At 35.0% G+C, this 22769-nt stretch overlaps 1 long non-coding RNA gene across 3 annotated transcripts in view; it reads left to right on the top strand.

The window, feature by feature from the left end:
- Positions 1-22769, top strand: part of LOC145668541 (uncharacterized) — a 74547-nt gene that overhangs the window by 19690 nt on the left and 32088 nt on the right. Inside the window, exons 1-2 of one of the 3 annotated variants that reach the window (XR_014128037.1) lie at positions 1373-1475; positions 20105-20154. This is a non-coding gene — a long non-coding RNA (uncharacterized LOC145668541). Of the gene's footprint in view, positions 1-1372; positions 1476-18460; positions 20155-22769 lie in introns of those variants that run through there. The other 2 variants (XR_014128036.1, XR_014128035.1) reach the window with 2 other exon arrangements.

Below are 22769 nucleotides of genomic sequence, written 5' to 3'. Positions count from 1 at the left end.
AGGTTATCAGCCCGAACGAGTGCAGGCAGGTATATACTTGTTGTTTTATACCTTATTTGCTTCACTGCCACTTTTGATTGGTATTTTTTATTTAGAGTATGTTAAGGGTAGTTTATTAATGATTAATATGAGAAGTGTAATAGATTTGGGAATTACATATTATATATGGTATTTTGCTTTAGTTGTTGCTTTTTTAATTAAAATACCTATATTTCTGGTTCATCTTTGATTACCTAAGGCACATGTTGAGGCACCCGTAAGTGGTTCAATAATTTTGGCGGGGGTTTTATTGAAATTGGGGTGGTATGGATTATTGCGTATTCTATATTTTATAGAAAATGTAGCTGTAAGTATAAATTTAATTTGGTTTGGTATTAGAGTTGTAGGTATTTGATCGGTTAGATTAGTGTGCCTACGACAAGTTGATGTAAAGTCTTTAATTGCTTATTCTTCTGTTGCTCATATAGGATTAGTGTTAATAGGATTATTAACAATGGGATTATGAGGATTTAGAGGTGCTCTTACACTAATAATTGCCCATGGTCTATGTTCTTCGGGTTTATTTTGTCTTGCAAATATTTCTTATGAGCGTTTAGGGAGTCGAAGACTGTTAATTAATCGGGGAATATTATCTTTTATGCCGAGTCTAGGGCTTTGATGATTTTTATTAAGAATTGCTAATATGGCGGCACCGCCAACATTAAATTTATTAGGAGAAATTAGTCTATTAAATAGAATTGTTGGTTGATCTTGATTGAGTATGTTAGGATTGGCCTTACTATCTTTTTTTAGAGCCGCTTATAGACTGTATTTATATTCATATACTCAACACGGAATGCCTTATTCTAATTTATATTCTTGTTGAGGAGGAAGTGTACGAGAATATTTATTATTGATGTTACACTGATTACCTTTAAATTTATTGATCTTTTTTGCAGGGCCGAGATTTCTATGGCTATAGATGCCTGAGTAGTTTAGAATAAAATTTTAGTTTGTGGAACTAAAGAAGGTTTATTACCCTTAGGCCATGGTTTGACCTTTCTCAATTTGTGTGACTAGTTTTACTCTTTTAAGTAGAATGAGTGTTTTTTTACTTCTTATAGTGATTTGTGAAGTAGAATGAGTGTTTTTTTACTTCTTCTTTAAGAAGTAATACTTTTTACTTCTTTTTTTACTTCTTATATATAAATTCTTTGAATTTTTTAATTAATAGATATAGTGTATTTATTGAGTGAGAAGTTATTTCTTTTAATAGAAATAAAATTGTTATGACCCTTCTATTTGACTGAATGTCATTTATATTTATAAGATTTGTACTTTATATTTCTAGAATGGTAATACCACCTCTGGTTTTTCAATGATCGAGACATACCGTCACTGGAAAGTAGATATCTTTAATAAATCCATTTTTATACAAAGTAATTGACGAATGGCTTTGCACGTAAAACGATTTTATTTCTTATTTTGGAATACAGGTAATTTCTAAGTTGACAACACCGACATTTTTGTTATCTTTTTCCTACCTTTTGTTTTCAAAATAAGGTTTTCTTCAAAGAAGTTTATCTAGTTTATATTTTGATGTGCCATATTGAATTGTTTCTTTCTTAGGTATGTGTGTGTCGTCTTGCCTGAATGCATATAAATGTCGTGTTTTGAGCATGGGCGGATTTAGGGGCTTTCTGCTGAGAGGGGTGGGTCTTCTGGGGGTTTGGAATACCCCTCAATCGAATGTAGAATCCGGGAGTTTTCCAGCAGGAAATTGTTAGGATAAAAACTCGGGTTTTAAGCATTTTCGTGTATAATTCTTTATAATACAACATAAAGGGATATTTTTAAAATATTTTTTCAGAAAGTTATAAGTAGGAAATCAAAATCTCTCCATGCACCCCCTTCATAACTACAGAGAAGCTCTCCAATGATTTTCACCCATTATGTTAATAGAAATGCAATTTTTAAGGCAACATACCCTCACTGTATTTCTACATTTAGATAGCCAGTATGTCGAGTCAAAATCGTAATAAAACATACCGCCTCTGTATTTTTTAACCCACTTCGAACACTGATTGTGAGCCCAGTACTTTTATCCTCCATAAAACGAGAGTTGGCTTGCAAACAAGCAATAAACATACTAATAAATTAAACAAAATCCATAATGCATTTATAAACATAATCGTAGATTAAACAAGTTTTGTAATGCTACCGAAGGCTACTCACTACAGCTTAATATCAATTGCTTTGCATGACGTTCTGAATTTTGTATTTCATGAAGATCTTTCTTCGTCGTACCGATGAACCTGTATTGTCTTTCTTTTTCTTTTCTCAACCTTCCGGCTGAGATAGTGGCGTTATCAAACTGAGCCATAGAATCAGTCTTCCGTGGGTTTTTGGTTGCAGTTATGGACTAGGAAGACTGTGTCTACAAGAAATATATAGATATAGATATGTAGATATAGATATAGATATAGATAGATAGATAAATAGATAGATATTTGTAATTCTATAACTGAAAAAATATATTTCCGGGTGAATGTATAAATTTGCAGCACAAATCATGGGGTGATCGTAATTTAATCAAAATGCATAGAATGTGATAAAATGGAACACAAAAACGTAATAAATTTATTGGGTGGCTGTATTGGCATCATGAGAACCATCAACACCATTATTCTTAACGTAGGGTGCGAACTATAGGAGTTCCTGCCAAGAATCAAACCCGGGCCACCCGCGCCAAAGACGCGTACTCTAACTATATAGCCAAGAAAGAGCTCCTTATTGAATTTCTTTATTTGTATATTTTGTATACAATTGAGATCTCTTGAGTAAGCGTACAGTTATCAAATTACAAAATATAAGAATACATGACTTGAGAAAATAATTCTTTCTAAATAAAATAATAATAATAATAATAAAAATTATTCTTACAATATATTGTATCCAAAATGTTACCATTATCAAATGCCACATTTAGTATGACTTTTCGAAAGAAAGAAAAAAAAATCTTACAGTACGGTAGCCTATAGCCAGTATTTGTAAATACGAAGCAATTAGTACGTGTATTACGTGTAAAAATGCATAAGAAACTTCTTAAATATATACTTACTAGGAGAAGTGCCCTTTTTCACACGGGAAGAATAAAGTTTAGGCACAATATTTGGAGATAAAGAACTGGGCAAAATAAATGACGACGAACAATGTCTTCAGCGATTCACCCGTCAATTCCTGGATCAGCTGACATGTACATTCTTCACTAAACTTAGACTTAAATGTTATCTGGATTGTCAGCAATCAACTTAACGATCCCTAAAACTAAGGTTTCCACACTAACTTTGGTCATTTTGGACATTTTATTATTTACTCCTTCTCTGAGGACTATAAACTTGGACGTATACGCCATTGAAATGTGTCACTACCTCAGTGATCCCAAAAATTATGAATTTGACACTTTATATCGGTCGTTTTCGATTATTTTCACTGTCAACCCTTCCCAACTCCGCAGTAGAGGTTATCTTACCTGCACAATACTTTTTTCGATTGTAAGACATATGTGTATGTGTTTGTCGACTTATTTCTAAAAATGACTTTACATACCGAGTTCCATCTTCCTAACATGAGAAGCTCGTGATAAACAATGTCTGGCATAAATTTTAAAACATCTCCCCTCCCCCTCCTTTAGGATATTCAGAAAAAAAAAGCCTACGGTCTCTTCGAGACTTTGGTCTCTTCGATACAGCTACTTAGAAGTAAGCCAAGCCAAAGGTGTGAATATGTATACCGGAAAACATAAAAACAAGTATTAATTTTTACACTAATATATTGTATAAGATTAGCGGTGTTATATTGTAAAAACTGGATCTTGTTGCTGATATAGAATTAATTGTGTCTTTGTAAATATAAGAACAAAAATCAATGATACATTTAAATATTTCAAAGCTTATTTGTTTGGTGCTATTTATTGTATTCTTAGAAAAAAAAACGGGAAGTAGGAATTAGATTTCTGGGCTGTCGGTATCTAAGGCCATTTAACCCGTCATGTATATGAAGGATGACGTCCCTCGGCGAGCACACTATTCGATGAAAGGGAAGGAAGAAAGAATTGGGAAAAGAAGGAAGCGGTCTGGGATCATTATTCTAGATACATCCCGGCATTTGCCTAGTGTGAATGAGGGAAACCAAGGAAAAATCTCACTCAAAATGGCTGAACTAAAAAGTTGTTACACTTCTTCGTCCGAGTGTCCTCACCGGGAATCGACCCCGGGATTGCTCGCACCAAAGGCGAGAGCGTTAGCGACTACGCCACGCGGGGTCACTAAAAAAATACATATTTTGTACTCAAGTTCTCATGTTTTGATTCCAAAAAGCCACTGGATTCTAAGTCAGACACTAAATTACAAAATTCGATTCCCAACGGGAGCTTATGTGGTTTGGATTTTGTAAGAGGTCTGTCCTGGTTCGTAATTAATCTTCAAAAATAATTCAACGCGTTTTATCGCTTTCTTAACTGACGTTTATTATTTGGTCATGAGAAGTATATATAATTAACTTTTTCTGCACATATAACAAAATATATGGACCTTCATACACACACTTCTTTACTCGTCAATATGTCTACGTATAAGTACAATTATTTATGTCGTTGCTATAGTAACAACAACTCTTATTTTAACTACCGATTACACAAATAATCTCGAAATCTCTATATACCTTTCTTTCTCTTTTATACATTATACTGTTCACATAATTCGCCTCTGATCCCTTTCTGAAAATAGGCACAGATTGCCAATGATACATACAACGTTATCGTTGTAGATGTCGCCTCGAACGGGACTTCCATAATAGTTTTACTATGAAGGAAAGAACCCTGGGTTAGATATCATGAAACATTTATCTTCTGAATAGCCCTCATATATATAATATCACCATTAATATACATACATAATTAACTTTTTCATTTATATATAATATACTATAACATAACATATTTTTATATTTATCAATATATCTCAATATTAATTACGACGAATTACAATTATCATAATTAAGGCTATTCAAGAATTAAACCTAACTAGTAGTTTCCTTATGGGGTACAAAATTAACTATTCCTTCATATATAAACAACACTATTTACAAACAAAGATCTTCATAATATTAAATATTGATAGGATCAGAAGTCAACAAAGTTGGAACATATAAACGCATTAATGGTCATCACTTAACACATTAATAAACTTTGAAAAATGAAGAGATTCGATATTCATTATTCTTATTCTTTCCATATAATAAATTGCATCTATTTCATATATCTGTCATTACTTTCATAAGTTTACATTAAAATTACGATCTTTTATTTTTAAATATTCATAATATTCAAATAAGTAATTATGATATAACTTTGCAAAAGACATGAAACACAAACATTAAACATCAGATAAAATATACAATTCTGGAAATTCAACGATAGAATAACAAAGTTGGAACAATATTCCATAATTACATATGTTTTCAACGTACATTTTAATAATAAATTGAATGAAGATCACATTAACCATGGACGTAATCAAAGGTCAATTTAATACAAATCCGTTGGACGCCTTTTTGTCAGTTCAAGTTATACGTTCAAAGGGTTCATTTAAGGAACATTGTATAGCACAATCTTGTGTACGTGCTTGTCTTTCATAAGAGGATACCATATGTTGATTCCTGTTTGCAAAATTCCTGCTATCTGCAAATTGATTTTGTGAAGATCGGCGATAATTATTATTCCTACTGAAATTCCTGTTGTTATTTCTGAAATTTCTAGATCCATTTCTATAATTGGGTTGCGTTTGATATCCGGTACCATTAAAGCTACTCGTTCTATTATTGAAATTACGAACATTAGTATCATTTTCAGGTTGTATATCTACATTACGAACAGATGCATATTGTGTCGGATTACGTGCATAATTACCCTGACCTCTATCCTGCATATTATTGTTGTTCTGAATTGCAGATTGACTCTCATAACTCTGAATGAGCATAATTAAATGATTGAAATTAATGCACTGAGCCGACATTAACAACTGTTGTAGTCTAAATGGCAATAAGATCTTAATTGACGCTATAATTCGGGATTCCGGATGGTTCGGATTTAATGATCTTAGCTCATGATATGTCGATACTACAAATTCAGTAATACTACGGTGTAACTTTGGATTGTAGTGGTTCGTTCGCAAAACAGCATCTCTATTTGCTACCATAAAATCGTTTTCATAATTTGTCAAAAGAGCATTCTTAAAATCTGAATACGAATGAAGACTACCTCTAATAGCCTTAAACCATGTTAAGCAAGGTGGCAACAAGATATGCGGTAATAGTTTTAAGAATTGAGACTCATTTACACCGATTAGCTCACATTCATCCTGGAATTTTTCGAGAAATGCCCTAGCGGGTATATCTCCTGGTACGCCACTAAACTTTGTGAGCGACTTTACTTCGCTAAACCGCAACTGATTACCTGTTGATTCTTCATACCTCTATTGGAAATGCGTCTGCGCTTGGATGTTTGCCTCTCTCGTTCTTCTTCGCCACTATTCTCTGCACCACTCGATGATTCAACAAATTCCAATGTTGCTCTTGGAGGATGATCAGGTACCCAACCTGTGGCCATAGGATAAATCGTGCCTTCGGTGTCCTGGAATGAAGTTCCGGGAATGCATCTTTCTTTGATGAAATTAACTTCATCTTGCAGTACCTTAATGTGGTTTTCATGGGCGTTGATTGTTGATTTTAAAACATCCAGGGACTCTTGCATTTCTGTGTTTCTTTGTACGACTTTTTCTATTTTCTCTTCGTATTTCTCTAATTTTCCCACTATCTGTAAGTTCATTTGATCTAACTGATGTTGTACATGCTCCCATCTATCTTCATTACGTTGGTTCAATTTTACTATTTTTTCATCAAACTCATTGACTAACTGGTCCAATTTTTCATCCACATGTTGCTTTTGCTGGTCCAATTTTTCATCCACATGATGTTGCATTTGTTCAGATTGGCTTTTGATCTGCTCGGACTGGTTTCTTATCTGTTGAGCCAAATCCTTTAAAATGTCCGCCAAATTGTCACTCTGAATCATTTCAGGATTCACACTTTGTCCATCAATCATATTTATACTTTCTGTACTCATTGCCATATTTCGTTTAATTACTTTTCCACTTGTTAATATGGTGATGTTAAGGTCGCGTTGAAATGCCGTTTTTACTAGACCTTCGAAACGACACTCTATATAACTCCCGTGGTGAGGCACCAATTTTTGTAAGGGGTCTGTCCTGGTTCGTAATTAATCTTCAAAAATAATTCAACGCGTTTTATCACTTTCTTAACTGACGTTTATTATTTGGTCATGAGAAGTATATATAATTAACTTTTTCTGCACATATAACAAAATATATGGACCTTCATACACACACTTCTTTACTCGTCAATATGTCTACGTATAAGTACAATTATTTATGTCGTTGCTATAGTAACAACAACTCTTATTTTAACTACCGATTACACAAATAATGTCGAAATCTCTATATACCTTTCTTTCTCTTTTATACATTATACTGTTCACATAATTCGCCTCTGATCCCTTTCTGAAAATAGGCACAGATTGCCAATGATACATACAACGTTATCGTTGTACGAGGGTCATTCGGAAAGTAAAGAACGTTTTTGTATAAACACTTTAATAACTGATATACAAAGGTAAAATTTGTGTTACATACTATGTGATACTTAAGTTACTTTTCAACATAGTCGCCGTGTAAATTTAAACACTTGTCATACCGTGGTACAAATTTTTCTATGCCTTCGGCATACACAGTTGCCGCCAAACTGTTGAACCAATCACTAACAGCTTCCTTAAGTTCATCATCACTGCCGTAGTGGCTTCCACCCAAAAAGTCTTTCAACTTTGGGAATAGGTGGAAGTCACTGGGGGCTAAGTCTGGACTATAGGGTGGATGCTCCTAAACTTCCCACTTAAACTGCTGAAGCAAGTCCCTCGTCAATGCCGCGGAGTGAGGACGGGCATTGTCGTGGAGGAGGATGACGCCGCTGGTCATCAATCCGCGCCTTTTGTTTTGAATCGCGCGGCGAAGTCGACGTAACGTCTGACAGTAGGCAGCTGCATTTATGGTCTCACCTCTCTGCATGTAGTCAACGAGCAAAACACCCTTACGATCCCAAAAGACCGTAGTCATAACCTTTCTGGTGCTCAAAATTTGTTTGGCTTTTTTCGGCTTTTTCGGAGAATTTGAATGGTGCCATTCCGTGGATTGGCGCTTTGTTTCTGGAGTGATGTGCGAAATCCACGTCTCATCTCCAGTAACAATACGATTTAAAAGTTTATCGCCATCCTTATGGTAACGGCTGAGAAAAGTCAATGCGGCTCCCATTCGCTTGGTTTTGTGTTCCTCCGATAACAGTCGAGGCACCCACCTTGCATTATTTTTTTTGTAACCAAGTTCACCACTGATAATTTCGTACAACACAGTTCTTGAAATTTCAGGAAAGAATTCGTGCAGCCCATCAATAGTGAATCGCCTATCCTCTTGAATTTTCCGCTCAATTCTTCCTTTGAGTTCGTCAGTCACAACAGAAGGCCGGTCCGAGCGTTCCTCATCGTGCACATGCGTCCGTCCGTCATTAAACATAATGCACCACTTACGAACTGATGCTTCATTCATTACATTTCCATACACCTCAGTGATTTGTCTATAAATTTCTATCGGACGCACTTTTCTTGCATTCAAAAATCTTATCACACCACGAACCTCACACTTGGCGGGATCAGTAAATGTATCGCACATTTTACAGTCGCACAGAGCGAAGCAATAACGGACAGTAGCGGATCGCAGCTGGTGTCAGACTGAGGCTAAAGCATGCCCAGGTCAATAACCCAGCGGCAGCGGGGGTGGGGGAACACGCGCACGCGCTAGCGCAAAACGTTCTTTACTTTCCGAATGACCCTCGTAATTTCACGTTAATCAGTAGATCCCGTCTCATATAGCCCGTCTCTGAAAGGGATGTTAAAATCAAATCAAATCAACTAAATTAGAAAAAAAAAAAAAAAAAACAATGAGCACATGTGTTTCTCTCTCATAATTCAAGTTGCCGATGCCGGTGACTGGGTTCTGTAATCCGCTCTTGGAGGCGAGATAGTGTGGTGGAGAATGGTTTAAGCTCGAAAGTTAATCTCCTGATTGTCGACACCCCTGCCAATTACACCGGATCCAGTGCCGAAAAAACCTTTTTATTTTTTTTTTTAAGTCGCTATAGCGTGGAAAAGTTGCCTTTGGTATTGATTAGAAAAATTAAAAAAAAAAAATTGAAATCGGTTAACATCTTCCGTTCGCGCATCACAGTTAAAGTTTACAAAAATGATGAAAATCTTGTAATTCTTAATTTCTTTTGTCTTATAAATAAATAATATTTAATGGATTCCATGATTTTGTAACCGGCTGGGTGTCGAGTCGCTGTTCGGGCGTCATTTATTTGTAACCGGCTGTAGTTCTGTTCGCTGTCCTCGGCTCGTGGTATTACCAATAAGTATACTCCTGATACTTTAACTTACCTGGACAGGACGACGAAGACCTCTCCAAGAAAGGTTACAAACTGTTTCCCAAAAAGCTCGTCGGTCTCAATAATGAGATGAGCATTAGGCGCCGAGAGGTTCGGGTGTCTCGTCTCGAAAACCTCACGGACGATCAGACGGTCATCCAGACCATAACGCACACAAACATCACTCATACAAACAACGAAAACACACTGGATTAATTGACACTATACTTATTTATTAGAACACTATTTTGAAAAAAGAATAACGAAGAGAAATGAGCACAACACTGGACACTAATAAATTTTGCCGCTGAAATTACGTTTTGCCCTTTACGGGAAATATAGCCCTTTCTATATAAATGATTATAATTCAGGTATCACTATAAATACTTTGCTCACACCATTAACACACTTGGGGGATTAGCACTGGGGAAAAGTTGTCTGGATCGTCCCACGATGAATCCAGTTGTTACGCTGAACAGTCCTGCAGCGTAAAGGTGAATCTTCGAAAAAAAAGATCTGCCCAGTGGGATACTGATATTGGTGGGCGCGTATATAACTTTTTAAACGCACAAGGTCTGAGGACCTGGGATTTCACTGATTGGGGCTAGCCGTAAGAAATCGTCCTTCACCGGCTAAATAGCTTGTGCCCCTTAACACAACTTATGTTTGAAGTTCAACGCGAGATGCGTGGTTGCATCTTCCAGACCTGGAGTCAAACTCCTCGAGCGTCCAAGCTCAAGCTACGGGTTGCAATGGTCAACGGAATAGTGTTGGCAGTTCATTTCAAAAATTACTCAGTTACTCACCTGTATGCACATACAAACAGAATACGGAAAACAATTTATGTTAATTTTAGTCAACTGCCCATAATGCACTAGACACTGCGATAACTTTGGCGTGAGAAAGTACAGATAACGGGCTGGAATACAACGCAGTTGGTGCCACTTCGGCTACTGGGACATCTGGTCAGCCCGTATTTCTCTAATCTATTGTAATGTTTCCATAAACGATTAAAGAAAGCACTTAATTCAGTTCCAAATAACTGCAGAATATATACTGTGCATATAATAAGTCAAGGAGAAACACTGAAATGGTTAGTCACTAACCAAAATGTTCTCAGCAAAAGCAACGTTTTAAATATATATATGAAAAAACGATGAAAGACTTCTTTGTCCAATTGTGTGGGAAAGAAGCAATTCCCACCAAAGAAAGAACTTATATGCGTTGCAGAATAAAGTATAAATCGAAAATAATAATCACTGTCTTCACGAAATATACAGGGCGTCCACAAAAAATCCTTCTATAACCTGGTAGCGGTTATATATGGTGTCTGAACGTGGAACGACCTGTCAAGTGCACACGTAGACAGGTTGAGAACCCTTGGCCGTCTGACGAAGTATGAATAAAATTAGGTCTTTCACCTGAAAATTTAAAATAAGTTAGTTGGCAACACTGTCATATGGTGTGAGACTTACGTGCATAGACGATGAATGGTTTTTCACCTGAAAAAGGGCTATTTAAAATAGTTAAAGAACTTGTTCACTCACTACAACATGATGAGGTTCCTGCATGAGCAATGTCCAATCCAAATGTTCCATAAAGTAATAAGATCCTCTTGAACAGTTGGTGCAGTTGGGTTTCCTTATCTTCCGTTTCTTCACATGTTGAAACCATGCTGTCTTCCTGTGTTGAGTATCCTCCGCGATTCTCCAACGATGAGTTGATGAGGGGAGAAGGGGAGTTTTTTTTTTTTTAACACTGGTGTGAGAAACGAGACATGGTTATAACACCTGTATGATAACTTTTTTTTTTTTTTTTTTTAAGTTCGCAGAAAGCGTTTATAGGGCTATTAAAATTCTTATAAAAAAAAAAACACAAATACTTTTTGTAAAATGTTTAAGTGTTCCGTTTCGATCACTTTATTTGATATAATATGAAGTAAATACGTTATAGGGCTATTTAAATGCTTTTTTTTGTTTTTTTTTAACACTAATAAATTCTTTTCATAAAATGTTTAAGTGTTCCGTTTCGATCACTTTATTTTGTGTAATATGAAATAAATATACACACACGATAACTATTCTTGAAAACATCGACTTGAAGAATTATCAAATATCTTAATAAAAATTAGTAAATATACTGATATCTGTATTTAAAATATAATAATATGAATGAATAAGCAAATAGCAAAACATGTTAAAGGTACTAAAATATTAAAATTATTGTTAAAGTTTCGATATCATTCTAATATATTTGAAAAATATGAAAATCATTGAAAAAATAAAATGAATGGAAATGTAAACACATGATAAAATGACAATATATAAACAAAAATAAGATTTTCACCTGTATGTCCTTTTTTTTTTTAACTGTGCCTCGTGTTGTTTGGTAGAAAAGAACGAAAAATCGTTTTTCAAAAATAAAAAAAAAAATAAACTTAAGTGTCAAAATTGACGTTCATAGTAATTCCAAGAAATAAGCATGATTCTGCATATCAAAGAAAAAGATCGTGATTTCGTTGACATGTATGAAGAAAATTCGGCACGCCATAAGATCAAATGCCATCTGCTCGTCGTGAAAATCGAGACTTTAATTTAGTAATGCTCAATACAACAAATGATTTTATTCTGAAACAAAGTTATTATTAGCTTAAGCCTAAAATAATGGTTGTTGTTCACTTCCATAAACGTAAACATTGTAGGGTTACTAGAACATATGGGTATTATCTGCAAAAGAACTTATTAATGCAGCGTTGAAAACTATACGGTGTTCATCCAAGTTTTTCAAAGGTCTGAATCAAGGAAGTTGACTCACTAGTCCAAACATTCCTGAAAATAAATGGTCATTACACCATGAATTGACCAAAACCATAGGTGGGAAAAATGTGTAATACTACACGTACTTACACACACAATATGCCATCGACACCTGCGAGGCAAAAAAAACTAGAAACGAGGAAGGCCTGCAACCCTAGGCACTTACAAAATTGTTTCTGCACAAAACTGAAATATAAACATTAATATTCAGTAAACTACGCGTATGTTCCCTGGAACATAACATACGTCTTCCACCTAGAAAAAATGTGTAAACACACAAAATACAAATGCTCTCGTAGCATCGTAAAGATATGTCTCTATAAGACAAAATACATGAGACCTACTAAGAGAAAAACATGAGATACAAACAAGAATATAGTCAACGACATTACAACTTTCTGGTTGGTCTGAAACATCCAATTAAATTCCCTACAAAACAGCTGTAACAAGCTTCCTTAGGCATCTTCGCTACAAAATTTTCAAAATGGTCTTATTAACATATTAAAATTCAGTCATCGAGCATATGAAATAATTGACAGAAAGTAATTCTCAAAAAACGTTATGGCTTCATACTGTCGGAAAAAAAGAAAATAAGTTTATTTTTCGGGATCTATATCAATATCTCTAAGACGGCTGAAACCTCATAAATAATGGGCCATGTCGATTTTTGAAGAAAATCATCCGTCATTGGCAGTATGGCTGAAACCTAAAGATTTATATTCCAAAACCTTTGGCCATGTTGATTTCTGAAGGAAATCCTCCATACTGTTTGTTATGGCTGAAACCTAAAGGTCTGTATTTCAAAACCTTTGGCCATGTTGATTTAAAAAATCCTCCATAACAAAAACAATTTTACTAAAAAAAATTCCAAATAGTTTTGGGACATACTGTGATTAAAATATAGCTTTCTGAAAATTAATAAAAAAAATTACAACACCTTAACATACAAGTACACGATATAGTTACGATTCATAAACATTAAAATATTCACTAGAATATTACTAGACGTATAAATATACTAAAAAATTTAAACTAAGAATACACATATCTAGTTACAGGTTACTATTAAAATGAAAACGAAAATCTAAGATTAACACTAAAAAGAAATTTAACATTGATTATAAATGTAAAGTTTCATATTCTACGCATGAGATTACGTACTAAATTTTAATTATAAACATACACTAATGTATCTGTAATTAACAACTAAAATTTTTCTTATCCTTGGCATCTCGATACATTCCTTTTTTAATAAATTCTAAAAGAAAATCAAACATTAATTCTAAATAACATGTAATAACATATTTAAGAATTTCGAAAGTGGGAAGGGATTCTAAAAAAAATATTTTTTTTTTTAAATTTGAAAACAATAAAAATATATATATTATAACGCCAAAATATCTTCCCACTAGCTGGGAATACGGAACTGCGCCACTAGTTCAAGATTGCTTTTGGATAAATGCAATCTCCCTACGTATGTGATACTTTAATTATTTACTAAAAAATCTAAATTCAAACATCTGAAATAAAACAAGAAAAAATTAATGACATTAAACTAATAGTAAGTCAGTGATAAGGTTTCCAACACAAATGCAAAGCTGAAGTGCTACACGGAGCAAAGACAGAAAAAGAAAAGAATGAATCAGCTGTATACCGTCCGTTATTCGTCGACATTAACAGGTGATCGAAAATGCAGCGATTATCTTATCAAAATAAAGAAAGAAAAACGTGTTATCTGCTCTTTGCTGAACAGTTAAAAGCTGGAAGCAAAAAGGAGTATTGAAAGAAATGCGTAATTCTTCTTTTCGTATCCAGGTGTTCTATCAAAAACTAAAAGCAAAAAGAAAGAAAATGAATACATGTTTATCGCTTAGAAATGCGTCGCTCGCCGAGGAGAAAAATTTGTATCAACACACAAAGTCTCGGTTACTTTTTTTTTCTTTTTCTATGATTACTGTTTCTACTTTGATAATTACGGTTTGTTCGTTTATTTCTACGATGGTTACTTCTACGTACAAATCTATGCTTAATGTCACACAAATTGCGGTTCCTGTCTCGTTTGTGAGAACTCAGGTTACGTGGCCGTGATTTACGACTTCTTTTGTATCTGTTACTACCTTTTCGAGTGCGGTCTTGGTTCTGATTCCCTTTAAATTTCGTATTGTTTACTATCTGAACTTGGTATCTTTGCTTATTACAATAACTGTAACTTCGTTTACGCTTTTTCTCTCTATAGTTTGTGGTAGTTTGTTTTGTGCGCTTACGACCTCTGTCGTCTACAATCATATGTCCGTGGATTTCACTACTTCTGATACTACAAGTGGTGTTGCTAGATACTGAATGAATAAAATCATTATCGGATTTGTTACGAGGATGGTTTAGACTACCTGTCTCTGGTTGGAGTTCAGATTCCTGCGTTTCCTTTTCATTAGGAGTGTTAGTTTGTAGCTCAGGTTTAGATTCCAATGTTTTGTTTACACTAGGAATATTAGTCACTAACTGAGGTTCAAATTCCGGTGTTTCGTATTCAGTAGGAACATCTGACTGTAACTGGGGTTCACATTCCGGTGTTTTGTTTTCAGCATTTTCAGTTTGCTGACTATTTTCACGAAACACGTCCCGTAAAGCGTCTATCTTTTGACCTAATCCACTCTTTGACTCAACGAGATTCTCTTTCAAGCGAGCACAATTCTCTTTAAACTCAACACAGCTGTCTTTAAAATCAACTTTACTTTCCTTTATGTATCTCTCCATTTCTTCATTATTTTTATCTAGCTTTCGTTCTAACCTATCAAAATTCTCTTTAAATTGAGCAAAATTCTTTTTATTGTCTCTCATCGATTCTTCGAGAAGTGAACACATTCTAGTTATAATATCTACTTTCTGATGTTCCATTATGGACAAAAGTAAAATTTAAAACGTATGATTAGAATAAAATATATTATCACCAAAACATATGATTAAAATCACCTGAAAGAGATTTTTTTTTTTCAGATTACTGGTACTGAGCTGAAAAAGAAGTGATATATTAAAATATTTATCTTATGAGTATTCGAGCACCAACGGTCTCGATTCGGGTCGGTAGTTCGGGCGTCATTTATTTGTAACCGGCTGGGTGTCGAGTCGCTGTTCGGGCGTCATTTATTTGTAACCGGCTGTAGTTCTGTTCGCTGTCCTCGGCTCGTGGTATTACCAATAAGTATACTCCTGATACTTTAACTTACCTGGACAGGACGACGAAGACCTCTCCAAGAAAGGTTACAAACTGTTTCCCAAAAAGCTCGTCGGTCTCAATAATGAGATGAGCATTAGGCGCCGAGAGGTTCGGGTGTCTCGTCTCGAAAACCTCACGGACGATCAGACGGTCATCCAGACCATAACGCACACAAACATCACTCATACAAACAACGAAAACACACTGGATTAATTGACACTATACTTATTTATTAGAACACTATTTTGAAAAAAGAATAACGAAGAGAAATGAGCACAACACTGGACACTAATAAATTTTGCCGCTGAAATTACGTTTTGCCCTTTACGGGAAATATAGCCCTTTCTATATAAATGATTATAATTCAGGTATCACTATAAATACTTTGCTCACACCATTAACACACTTGGGGGATTAGCACTGGGGAAAAGTTGTCTGGATCGTCCCACGATGAATCCAGTTGTTACGCTGAACAGTCCTGCAGCGTAAAGGTGAATCTTCGAAAAAAAAGATCTGCCCAGTGGGATACTGATATTGGTGGGCGCGTATATAACTTTTTAAACGCACAAGGTCTGAGGACCTGGGATTTCACTGATTGGGGCTAGCCGTAAGAAATCGTCCTTCACCGGCTAAATAGCTTGTGCCCCTTAACACAACTTATGTTTGAAGTTCAACGCGAGATGCGTGGTTGCATCTTCCAGACCTGGAGTCAAACTCCTCGAGCGTCCAAGCTCAAGCTACGGGTTGCAATGGTCAACGGAATAGTGTTGGCAGTTCATTTCAAAAATTACTCAGTTACTCACCTGTATGCACATACAAACAGAATACGGAAAACAATTTATGTTAATTTTAGTCAACTGCCCATAATGCACTAGACACTGCGATAACTTTGGCGTGAGAAAGTACAGATAACGGGCTGGAATACAACGCAGTTGGTGCCACTTCGGCTACTGGGACATCTGGTCAGCCCGTATTTCTCTAATCTATTGTAATGTTTCCATAAACGATTAAAGAAAGCACTTAATTCAGTTCCAAATAACTGCAGAATATATACTGTGCATATAATAAGTCAAGGAGAAACACTGAAATGGTTAGTCACTAACCAAAATGTTCTCAGCAAAAGCAACGTTTTAAATATATATATGAAAAAACGATGAAAGACTTCTTTGTCCAATTGTGTGGGAAAGAAGCAATTCCCACCAAAGAAAGAACTTATATGCGTTGCAGAATAAAGTATAAATCGAAAATAATAATCACTGTCTTCACGAAATATACAGGGCGTCCACAAAAAATCCTTCTATAACCTGGTAGCGGTTATAATTTATTTTCGTTAATATAAATTATAGTAAGTATAAAAATAGTTACAGTGTGTTGTTTTCTTTTGTGTTTTCCAATTGCACAACTTTACTGAAAACTTTTTTTTTTTTTTTTTTTTTTTTTTACAAAAAAAAATAAGAGACTTTTCGTACCTAATGTCTGGGGTAATTTTGCAATATGAGTTAAATGATTGGTTTAAAAAACAAGCAGATTGACAGGGAAATATTTCACCGCAGTCCGACAATTTACTGGATTTAATCCCACTTCCCCCTCCCCTTCTGCAAGATAGCTTGACTTTGAGAGTGTTCGAGCATTGTTGCTGAATGCTGAAAGCTGCAAGTTTTGACACGCATTCCGTGTCCGTCACGTCCTCGTCATTTCCTCACTTAGTGATTAAGTGTGGCGTTGTGCAGAAGTCCTCTTCAGTGTTAGCTGTGTTATTACATTTGTATTAGTTATTCTTTATAATCTTGAATTATAGTGCTTAGTATTTTTGTTGCATTCCGTGCGATGATCTTTCGTAGCGCTACAATGGCAGCTTCGAAGATGATTACGACGCAAAACTTTGAGTGTCTTCTTTTTGGTCATCCCAGAGATTTGCCACTAACTAAACTGCCTACATATGAAGATTTACTTCGGAGTTGTTTTTACGAAAGACTACAATTGTACCCACAAACAAACAATGCAAAAGTGAGCTTTTCAAAAGTTGCTGGGACAGTAGCAAGAAAAATAAAAAACATTTATGATAGAGCGTCCATTCCTACCGTTACTGAGTACAGGATCGTGCAGCTTGTTGTTGCGTATCATGACAGTTACTATAAACTAAGAAAGTCGTACGGTCGTGATTTGAACAAGCCAACATTTGCAAAGAAGATTGCAGATTTCAAGCAAAGATCATTGTCGTTATTTGATGTGGCAGCATGCAAATGTCCTATCATTTTGAACTGTACGTGTGATAAGACAGAAGATTTGTGTGAATGTTTAATTTCTATCAAGTGCAAGTGTGAAAAGTCTAAGAAGATACCTGCTCTTGAGTTACGATTCATTTATTTTCAAAGGAAGTATGGTTTGGGCAAAATTGGATCAATAGATCTTCAAGAAACGAAAAGGCTAACTTCAAGACTGAGAAGAAGGAACTACAAACATAAACGTGTTTTTAATGATACGCCTTCGAGTTCATCAACCATTTTTGAAAACGACCCTTCAGATTGTTTCAGTTCAAGACTTCAACAAGACGGTTCGGGCTCTTCCGAGTTCTGTGAAAGTGAAAATGATGAGTTCGTCCCAGATATCCCCACCAAAACTCCGTCAGAATGGCAAATGAGAATAAAACTGAAGACAGGTTTGGTGTATCTGACCGTTATACTGCTGCAATTGCTTCCAGCGTTCTACAAGATATTGGAATGGTAACAAACACGGACTATTCTCACGTGGTCGATAAAAATAAAATACAGAGAGAGAAAAGTCATATCAGGAGATCTTTGCAGTGTAAACCTGATACTTTGCTTCGTGGTCTATACTTTGATGGGTGCAAAGATGATACCTTGGTAGTTGAAGAACGTGATTCTAAGTTATTTCGTAGACTTCAAAAAGAGGAGCACTACACTGTCATTCAAGAACCTGGGTATGGCTGACAACCGCAAACAGAATTCTTAGGTTGTACATCAGTACTGAATATCCCTCAGAAGTCTTAAAGAATTGGTACTTTTTATATTGTATTCGTACATGCCTTTGTGGTTTAAAATCAAAACAAGCCATTCTTTTTCAGATGATTCGAAACATCTTTTTGAAGCAATTGCTACAACAAGATACCTCTCTGAAACTCTTCGGCAAGTGGTAGAGCCTGTAATTGAGAGAAACGTATTTTTTGCCCATCCAGAAAGCTTGCTCTTGGCTATGATAACAGACGAAAGGAAATATATTAGAGAACTTGCTCTTAGACGAATAATAAAGGCAAGACAGGCAAAAACTAAAGGAAAGATAATCAGGAACTACATACCACCCAAACTCAATTTTGGTTCTAAAGATTATACTAAAATGATTGACTGGTCGATCTGCAAAGTATCTTGTCCTCCATTGTTGCGTCAAATCAATTATGATGAAATCAGACTCCTTATACAGAGTGCCATGGTACCCGATTGGGAAGTTGTAAGAGGATTCCCTTGCCACACACAAGCTGTCGAGAGATATGTAAAACTGGTAACAGAAGCAGCTGGCAAAGTATGTGGTGCTCAGTCAAGAGATGGATATATCAGGGCAACTCTGCAATCCAGAGCTATTATGCCACACTTTAGCCAAAAATCTCATTTCAAAGTGAATCCTCATTGCTAAAACAAGTGAAAAAATTTCAAAAATCAAGGATTAACTAAAAATATGTAAAACACACCTGCATTGGATGGTTGGTTGGGAAGAGTGTGGGTGGAACTCGAACTGCATCCACCTCCTCGTGGTGAGTTCTTGGTCATTCCTGTTTACGAATGGGCGAAGATCTGCAGATGAAATTATTTAAATTTTAAGTACAATTTAAAAAAATAAAAAAAGTTGCATGAACGGCTTTACAATGTTCATTTTGCTTTTTAAACCAATCATTTAAATGAAATAATTCAAACTATGTTATACAAATGAAAAATGTTATTTTTTGGAAAATAATTTTCAGTTATGTTGTGAATTTAAAAAAATACAATAACTATTTTTTAGTTTATTACAATTTATATTACAGAAAATAAATCATGGAATCGGTTAACTATTATTTATTTATAAGACAAAAGAAATTAAAAATCACAAGATTGTCGTCATTTTTGGTAAACTTTAACTGCGATGCGCGAACGGAAGATGTTAAAGGATTTCAAATTTCTTTTCTTAATTTTTCTAATCAGTACCAAAGGCAACTTTTCCGGCGCTATAGCGACTTTAAAAATAAAAAGTTTTTTCGGCCCACCCTAACATTTATTCCATTTCCATTTCGGCATTTGTGAATGCCTTGTTCAGAGGCTCAAACGTAAGTTCAAATAGTCTTCTCCCTATAATTGTAGAAAAATAAAACTGAACAATTAAATAAAATAAGTTATATTTATATAAGGTTAAAATTTATCACTACGTAACATAGATATTGAAAACAAACACTTTTAAACAATGTTTTTAAGTCATTAAATAATTGTATTTTTTCTTTTAGGTCCGCGTAAAGCAAGGAAAGGATTACCTAACTTCAAACGTTTCAACGAAGTAAGTATAGCATAAAGTTAGCATAATGCGTAAAAGATCTAAAATATTTTTGTGAAAACTAAACATAAAACATGCTCCTCAGTCCAAAAGAAAGAATACCTTCAAGCATTCAAAAGAGACGAGAATCGTCCTATTTCTGTGTTTAATCATTTAATTTGTTTGACAGAAATAAGCCTAATGGACAACATGCTTAAACCATATCAGGAATTTGCATTACTAATCAACATAACAAATTAAGCAAGTCAAAGAATTCCGAACTTTTTTCCGTTGAAGACAATTCTTCTGAAAAGGAACACAAGATGGCCATGCCATACGCCAAAAAGCAGTGTTGTCCTGATTCCAATTCAGCTAAGGCTGGAACACACTTGTCTTCAGACAAGGCAACGACGAATTCAAAAGCGGTACTGCTGGATCTTGTATTTCAGTTAGAAAATATGGTCAGTGATTTGAAGCAAGAGATAAGAGAAATGAGGTATGAAGGCACAGTCAGCACAGACAATTCCAGTAACAATTCAATTACTAGGGAATCGATGACAAAATCAAAGAATTATACAAAGAAAGATTACATGAATGAATCTTCAGGAAAGCCAAAATCCAGGGATGTAAGAAGTTGCTCTCCGTGTTGCGTGAAGCATGTTAGAAAGTCTGCTCCAATTCCTGGGCAATATTACACAGACATAACACCAGCACAAGGGAATATTAATTCCTCTGCACAGCAATATTTTCAACCTTCTAATGGGTATGCATCCAATGCTCTTCCTTTAAGTCAAACTTCACCTTGTTGTAAATCTACGCAATGTTGTTCAGGTCCAATACAGCATCAAGCCAGCTGTAGATCATCCTATTCTCTTCCTTCTTATACCTCTAAACCAGAACTCAGGCCACAACCAGATTCCAAACGAAAGAGCGTTGAGGGTAAAGGTTTTGAACAGAAAGAAAAAGGTTTACTACAAGACAATCAATTTAAACATCAATTATCAGAGTCTTTCAGAGAAAGTTTTTTAAAAGCAATGCCCGAATTTAGAAGGAAGTCTATGAATATCGATGATCCTGATGTTAGTTTACTTTTCGATATCTTGATGGACTTACCTATAATTATTCTACAAAATGACGACGGTAGATGTGAGTGTCCCGAAAATACTAAAAAGCTAAAACCAGATAAATGTATTTGTTTAGAAACTGTAAAATATTTCAATGATATTCTAGATCAAATGAAATCTGCTTTAGAGGATTGTGTGTGTTGTCATGCGAAAAGTACAGATAACAACGAGCTATTGTATTTACGTTCTGGACATAGGAAGTCAGAAGAAAAAAACGGAAAAGAAGCTAAAATTACTGGAAATTGTTCCAAGGAATCGGCTAGAAGCACCACAGAATCTTTACTTTCTTCCTCACAATCGATTAATAGCAATGGAAAATGCTCCAAAGAATTTGTCTCGAAGTCGGAAAGCTCAGGAACATCTAGAGAGTGTTCAGAACCATCAACAGAACCACCAACACCACACGAAGAGTGTGAAGAATGATTCCAAAGAAATATTAGAGAAAAATGCTATAAGTGGAACGGAAGTAGGAAAAGATTGGTGTAATGAAAACTAGTAATATCAATTTTATACTGCATTTTACAATGTGTCTTCAAGAAGATACTTTGAACGAACTTTACTTCGTTCCTAAATTATTTCATTTAATAACTTCTAAAGAATTTATTTTGTATAAAGAAAAGATACTGAGGAGCTGATATAAAATTTTTATAAAAACTTCAAACTATAGATGAATGTTTCGTTGTCATTTTATTTAAGGTTCGTGGGCTTTAGGGGCCAAAAAGCGGAATATTGGAAAACGAAATAAAAAATATAGAATAAAAAATTAAAATAATAAATAAATAAAATAATAAAAAAAATAGTTACTGTTAACATGAGCGATATTTTAAAGTACAATTTTAAGTTTACTTTGTAAGTGAAACAATATCGTTCAAATATAAATTCCGTAAAAGGCATAATACTATTGAAAAGGTCATTTGAAAATATATTGAGACTAGCAAATGCCTTCACGTTTTATTGTGGGCAATATTTTTGTGTTTTTCCTACTCCATCTTTCATATAGAATTCAGCTGAACTCAAAGTCTCTAGCAAAAACTTCGAACGTGTTGTATGGTCATTTTAAGGAAGCACCATTCCGTTTTTCTTCCATTCTATAGCACAGCCAACAAGAGATGGTCTCTGACGTCTCTGACGTTTTCTTACCACGTGCGGTGGGACATTGCAGCCCCTACTTTGATACCAGTGTTACCAACCACGATCACTCTGTCTTATACCATTAATTAAATTGCCACTAAAGTTGCACCGAAAGAAAACTTGACACGCGAGTAGTGGCAATGTCACTGCGAGCTGTCAGAGACGTTCTCTTACTGGACGCACTATAGTGTAGGTCAAACATTTAGAAACGCTGAGACACGTGTTTAAATATTTTAAATGAAGGATCCAAACTTTAGATTTCATGTCTCTAACCTTAAGTCATTTCGAGATATGGACATCTTATTATAATTTAAACCCCTTTCTTTTATGTCACACTTTTTCTTTCCAAATTATGGAATGTTATTATAATAATTTGTATCAGCC

This window comes from Thermobia domestica, chromosome 13, assembly GCF_964235325.1.
Source record: "Thermobia domestica chromosome 13, izTheDome1.hap1.1, whole genome shotgun sequence".
NCBI classification, from domain to species: Eukaryota; Metazoa; Arthropoda; class Insecta; order Zygentoma; family Lepismatidae; genus Thermobia; species Thermobia domestica.
Note: the sequence above shows the minus strand (reverse complement) of the source record. Positions and strands in the feature narration are given on the sequence as shown.